This window comes from Pungitius pungitius, chromosome 17 (assembly GCF_949316345.1).
Source record: "Pungitius pungitius chromosome 17, fPunPun2.1, whole genome shotgun sequence".
In the NCBI taxonomy this organism is placed as follows: Eukaryota; Metazoa; Chordata; class Actinopteri; order Perciformes; family Gasterosteidae; genus Pungitius; species Pungitius pungitius.
In genome coordinates this window covers 11756041-11762431 of record NC_084916.1, presented here as the reverse complement: position 1 = coordinate 11762431, position 6391 = coordinate 11756041, and positions in this window count along the sequence as shown.

The window sequence follows — 6391 nt, the reverse complement described above, 5'->3', positions numbered from 1 at the left end:
ACCAATTTGTCAAGAAATCACTGCTGGGAATCGCTGTGGAGAATTTAAACCAAATTTGAACCATGTCGTCCGACTTTTGCTTCAGTATCGCCACACTTTTGTAGTTTTCAAAAAGTTAATCCTACAGTAGGTGCTGGTTTTGGCCATTCCTCCTTACATTCTAAAATAGTATTTTATACATACACAAAGCGGTGATTTCACAAGCAACATTTTGTCTTTATGTTAGGAGATGATCGAGAGAACACAGATCTACTATGAATTACAATTTGCTTCACAAAGAAGTAAACTTCTTTCATAGACAAAGGCTGTAATAGATAAAGGAATGTAACAGCTTAAATTGGACAATCAGACAAGATGGTTGGGAGTGGAAAGTAAGTCTCAGGTCACATTCCAACAGTTTATCATCATTCATTCACATTCAGTTCAACTGACCAGCACACAGTAGTTTTATACACAGTGTTCAGTTTTAAGAATATAATGTATTATGCTTTTGTCTACAGACATTAAATTGATTTAGAAGTAATTGTTTTAATGAGCTTATATCGGAAATACCCGGAAAAATTTTCAACACAAAGGATAATTGTGTTGATTAAAAACACTGAACTGAATTTCTCTGGAAAGAAAATGTGACTAAAGGGAAAAAACAATTGATAAATCACCAACCATCTGGTCAAAAAGCAAGCTGTAAAATAAATATAGAATTTTGTCATTGTATGTCATTGTATACAAGGCTTTTGGGGATTTCTGAAGGGAATTGCAACTGTGCACAGTGAGTCTTCTTTTGAGAGTTCCACATAGCACGTACTAGACAGCTAACCACCAGTGACCCATCAAATTTCATATTTACTAAACAATCTAAATCTCATGCGATGGTGTGATCCGGGTCAGCAAACGTCTACAATCATTCATAAAGTTGTGGGGGTGAACAACTTTCCTAAATTTAAACCTGCAACCCTTTATAATCTTTCCCAGGTTCAGCGATGTTATTTAGACCCCAGAACAGGTGAGTTACACAGTTTCAATCAAAGACGAGTCAAGTCAACTCCTCTTGTGTTGTTGTAAATGTTGTGTCAAAATGGAAACTTGCAGTCCGAGTCCATCAGAAGCCAACAAAGCCAACCTCTAAATGGGTCTTCAGGGCTTTCAGTGAAGCTAATGTGTTGATACATCTGAGCGAGGATCACTAATGTAAATGACGCCTCATTGTGTGGGACAAAGGACGCACGGTTTATAGCAGTGATCGGGGAGGTGCACACTGCTGCGATGGGGTTCGATTGCTCGTTGGAATGTCAGCGTCAACGGTCGAAAAAAACACACTTTTTGTGTAGTTTCTCACATAAACTTGCAACAAAAGATGTTTAGTTAAAGTGTGTGTTTTAAATATAAAAAAACACCCCAGCATTTTGGATACAGGACAACACACAGCTGCAGAGAGTTTAGAATCAGTTTGTCTTTTGCTTCGCTGAAAAACTACAATGTGAGTCTCATCTCACCAGAACACTACTGTGAGCTCACTTTCAAAATGATTCCAATGTTAAATACACGCAAAGATGATAAGCTAATCATTTATGTGATGTTTTTATGAATTGTCTTAAAAAGTTAACTATATTGTGGTAATTTATGGATTTAAAGTAGCTTAGCTTGTTCCTCATTTGTACATACTTGTTCAGTTTATGGTCTATATGTTACATTACATTACATGTCATTTAGTTGACGCTTTTATCCAAAGCGACTTTCAAATATTAGTTCTATGTTAGACTCTTGCTGCCTTATTTTAGGATTAAGTCTGATCATTTCACTGCTAGAAAAGAAAAAAGGTCAGCTTGTGCTCTCAGAACATCCAGTACATGCTGATGGCCCTTCGAAGATGGGCTGCTCCCGTTAATGGGGCCCTTTCAATAAGATGAGGCTCCGCCCCCAACTATAACGGCTCATCTGCTTATCAAAAGGTCCCCATTAACCTGCAGTGCACACCCTCTAACGTGCCATTGTCCCAACAGGACTTATATTCAGAGCTGACCCCTGCAGGTGCACATATGCTCTCCCTGAGCTCCTGTTGGACCTGGCTCTTCTCACTCTTCAACAAACAAGATGCAGAGAAGGACACAGAAGCTCGGTGCCCAGCTGCCTCCCTGCGTTCCAGCCGGCAGCTCTCAGCGACGTCTCTTCATGAAGGCCTCCACCTACCTGGCCAAGATCGCTGTGGTCCTCCAAGAAGCTCCGGACAAGATGCTCACTTTCAATCAGGTAAGAAAGAGTCCACGTGTTTCATAGGGACTGTTGAGGGATACTGTGGTGTGAAACACAGATGGCCTTAATGGAGAATAAACCTAATTTCCACCTGATGTTTTTCAGTTGATGGACCGACTGACACCATTAATCTGCCAAGACCGCAAATCTGTTGAGAACAGGATCAGAGTTTGTTTATCAAGCTGCAAATGTTTTGTCAAGGTAAGTTCTATTTTGCTTGACAATTGAACTTTTTTCATTTTATTATCAAACAACATAATTTTTACAACCCTGTTCTGTGTGTTTCAGATCCCAGTGGTTCCTGATTCACTGGACAGTAAGAGAAACTACTGGAAACTGGACCCCAGTCAGATAACGGGGAAGATGGTGCGTCGTCACTTCAAAGGCATCCTGCAGCTCTTCCCAGAGTTGGAGTCCAAAGTGGGAACGAACAACAGGAGCAGACCAGAGCCCCGCTCGGCCCCCCACGCTCCTGAACCTGCAGCCTCCAGAGACGTTCAGATCAGATGCGAGGTGAAGTTCAGCAGTCCCTTCTCCATCGAATCCCTCCTGAAGAGAGACAGTCCCTCCGCTCGGGCCTCCCGAGCTTCTCCTCCGTCCAGTTTGCCAGTAGGGCAGCAGCCTCTGTCCACACGCACTCCAGCTGGGACAAATGGGAGCTTCAGGCGGGACTCTCTACTCCTTCCTGCTTCTGCTAGAAGTTCTCCCATCTGCTCAACGGGGGGCAGCAAACACCACGGACTCTATGGAGCTGCTCAGCCCACCATCAAGAAGAACGAGTGCACTCGGTTCTCGTTACCGCTTCACACAAGAGCCAGTGCTGCTCCGTATTTCACCAGCCCTCAAAGGTGCTACGTCACTTACTCCGTCCCCACGTTGACCTACGATGCTCCCCGGTTCCGTATGTGAAAGCGCTCCTTCTACTTCTGAGTTGCACTGTGACGTTATACGTTGTGAATGGGCCGGATACTCCCGAGACATTTCTCCATTTAATCACACGATATACCTGGTTTCATGTTTTTTTTCCATTTGTGGCTGTATTTTTCTGGCAGAAAATATATATTATAATCCCCTAAAGCTCTACTCGATGAGCTTCCTTGTATAATATGTCTTAAGGGGTATTTTTGTACTTTTTTTTTACATTTTTAATTTCTTCATCTGACCAAATGAGGGCAGTATAGTATTTCAAAGTATGTCTTGAAATACAGTAATGTCAAAGATGCCCAGAAATAAAGGGTTTTCTACTGCATCCTGCTACAGTTTTTTTATTTTTATTTTTAGAATGACCTGAAAGTCTCTGCAGTTTTACAGTGTTACTCAACACACAGAGAGATCTAATACTTGCCTTAAGTAACCAAGCTGCAAATTGGTAAAATTTGAACCCGAGGTCTCTAATCCTTGACATTGTACAGAGTTGACTGACCAGCATGACAAGGTTGAGGTGAGCAAATAAGTAAAGGACAGCTGTTTGCTTTTCTATTTGCAGAACATCTGCCTTGCAATCGCCTCACCTGAACTGTGACCTACAATCGCAACTGTTTTTGCATTTCACATTCATTTTTAGAATTCCTACACGAAGTGGCATGATTCTTTGCAAGTTTCTGAAGGCCAGTCAACGATGATACTTTATTATATGTGGCCAGAAATCAAGCTATATTCATTTGTTTGCACTTACACTCTCTTTATATTTGACCAATTTTAAAACCCAAAAGAATGGGAGGCCATTCTCCATTACCAGCCCCTTACCTGCCAGGTCACAAACACCACCCAGAAAACCGTAAAATAACACGTTCACAAAGTATGTAGTAGCTTTATTCCCCCACAGTATAATTATTGTAAACGGGGCCCCACTCTCCCCCATCTTTGGCGGCACCAAGACTGTGACTCATATGGTGTATTTCCAAATGACGCTCTCTGTGTTCGCATTAACAAGACAATAACTATTCCGAGGTCAAGAATGTCTAGCAGATAACATCTGAGCATGTGCTTGTTTTGGTCCAGGACCAGCAGGAGGTGGGAAGTGGTCTGGCCGGAGGGCGAGGAAGAGGAGCCGTGGGAGTTCAGCATTTGCCGTTTTTTTTTGCCCACAACAAAGTCCAGTCCTGTGGGATTCCTCGTGGACGACCTAGATTGCAATGTGACCCTTTTGCCCTCCATTTTTCCCCCTCCTTCCCTCTGCTGAGTGTTGGACAGAGATCGCTCTCATTTAGAAGAGTCTGCAGTCATGCAGTGATTGACTAAATGACACACTGAGGGTCAGGAGACGAAAAAAACTTCCCATTGCTACTTGTTACATTACTCTTCTCTGTTATCATTGTGTAGTTTACACATTGCAATTTATCCTTCACGGAAAGGGTTTCAGAGATATATTATTAAGTCGTTGTCCTGTAAGGGAGAAAATGGTTTCAAAACTGCTTTATTTTGGGGAAAAACAAATCCCTGATTTAAAATTGAAGTGGTGAGAAACTGAGGAGGAGAATGAGCTGACGATATCTCCATTAATAGCACAATCAGAGACACTGGAGCTTGTCTGTGTGTGTGATACAGATTAACTTCAGTTGCTGCTTTGTGTTTACAGATTGAATAAACTGGTTCAACAACATTAATCCCCCTGAATGCTGCATTGTGCAGCCAATTCTCTCTGATTCGCTGCACAGGCCAATATTGCTCCGGATGTCTCCGATTGACTTACCTCTGAGTGTGTATGTATGTTTGTTTTATCTCATTTTCATTGTAAATTGGTCCAACAAATCCTAAATCCAAAGTGTATTCAGGGCCGCAGTTAGATGTTGGAGCTCATCCCTCAACCAAAATATGCCTCAGCTCTCCTTTCAGAAATGAATTGACCATTTCGTGTACTGACCCATTGCACGAGTGTGTACGTGTGTTTAGAGGTTTCAGACTAATCCCCAGGCATCCCATCAGCCGGTTGTTTACACGTAGGTCGGGCTACACCATAGGAGAAATACTGCCATTGACTAAGTGGTAGCAAATACAAAAAACTAGCAAAACAAATATAATTGTCTGATGAATGTTCTGGATGACGATAATATTTGCCCTGTTATGTTAAATAGAACACGAATAACATGAAACATTAATTAAATGATATAAACAAATACAGAGGGACAGATTATACATATAATATATATTATACATATATCTCATTATACTCCGTGTACTCATCATCATGTCGTAATTTCCTGAGTAAGTACTGGAGGTGTCCTGGAGGTGTGGTGCTCTGACGTCAGAGGATAAACACGCAACCGGTGGACATCCGTTCACAACAAACAACAATCGGGGCAGTCACGTCGCGCTCGTCCCGCTCCTCCCGGTCCCGTCCGGCACCGCCCACAGCAGCTGCTTTCATACCGAAACCACCGCGTCGCCGTCCCGGTTTGTGTGCATTGAGCCCGCGGGACGGTGCTGCATTCAGGGACCGTGCGGTACAAACCACACGTCAGATGTGCGAGTCTTTCCCAGATAACGCTGTTTTCGTTGTGGTTGTTGTTTTATTTTAAAAGTTGCATGGTGCTATGAACTATTGCATTTTGTTAAATGCAGAGGAATTTAACCTTAATCAAGGGTCTGGTATGCTACAGGTCGTATATCCTCTGTTCCATATGTTCTGTTATATTTGGCCAACATGATGAAATGTAGCCTTATTACTTTTACTTATGAAGATATAATAGTCATTTAAGGATGTACCACTGTGATGACTTGGCGACATAACTCATGTCATGTGATTTGGAATTACACTTTCCTGTTATAGGCCTATTGCATCGATGTGTTTCTCATTTCTGATAGAATATGCCAGAAAAGAGGGGCACATGGCATGTGCACGTGGATGAGAAGGCGGGTCCAAGCCGCCACATGCCGCTCTGAGATGGGTCAATGCCGTTCTGCAAAAGGAACATGCCACCTGGCACTTACTGATCTCGACACTTCTGCACATTTGTGTTCTATTAAAAGTAAATGTTTCTGATGTGCAAGATTCAGAAGTCTACAATGTGTCCTTTTTTCGTGCCTGCAAAAATAATACGATATTTAATAGGATGACAATACACAAGTCATTTCTGACACCATGCAGTCCTACTTTTACTATTCTAAATACCACAACTTTAACTCATTAGAATACAAGGAT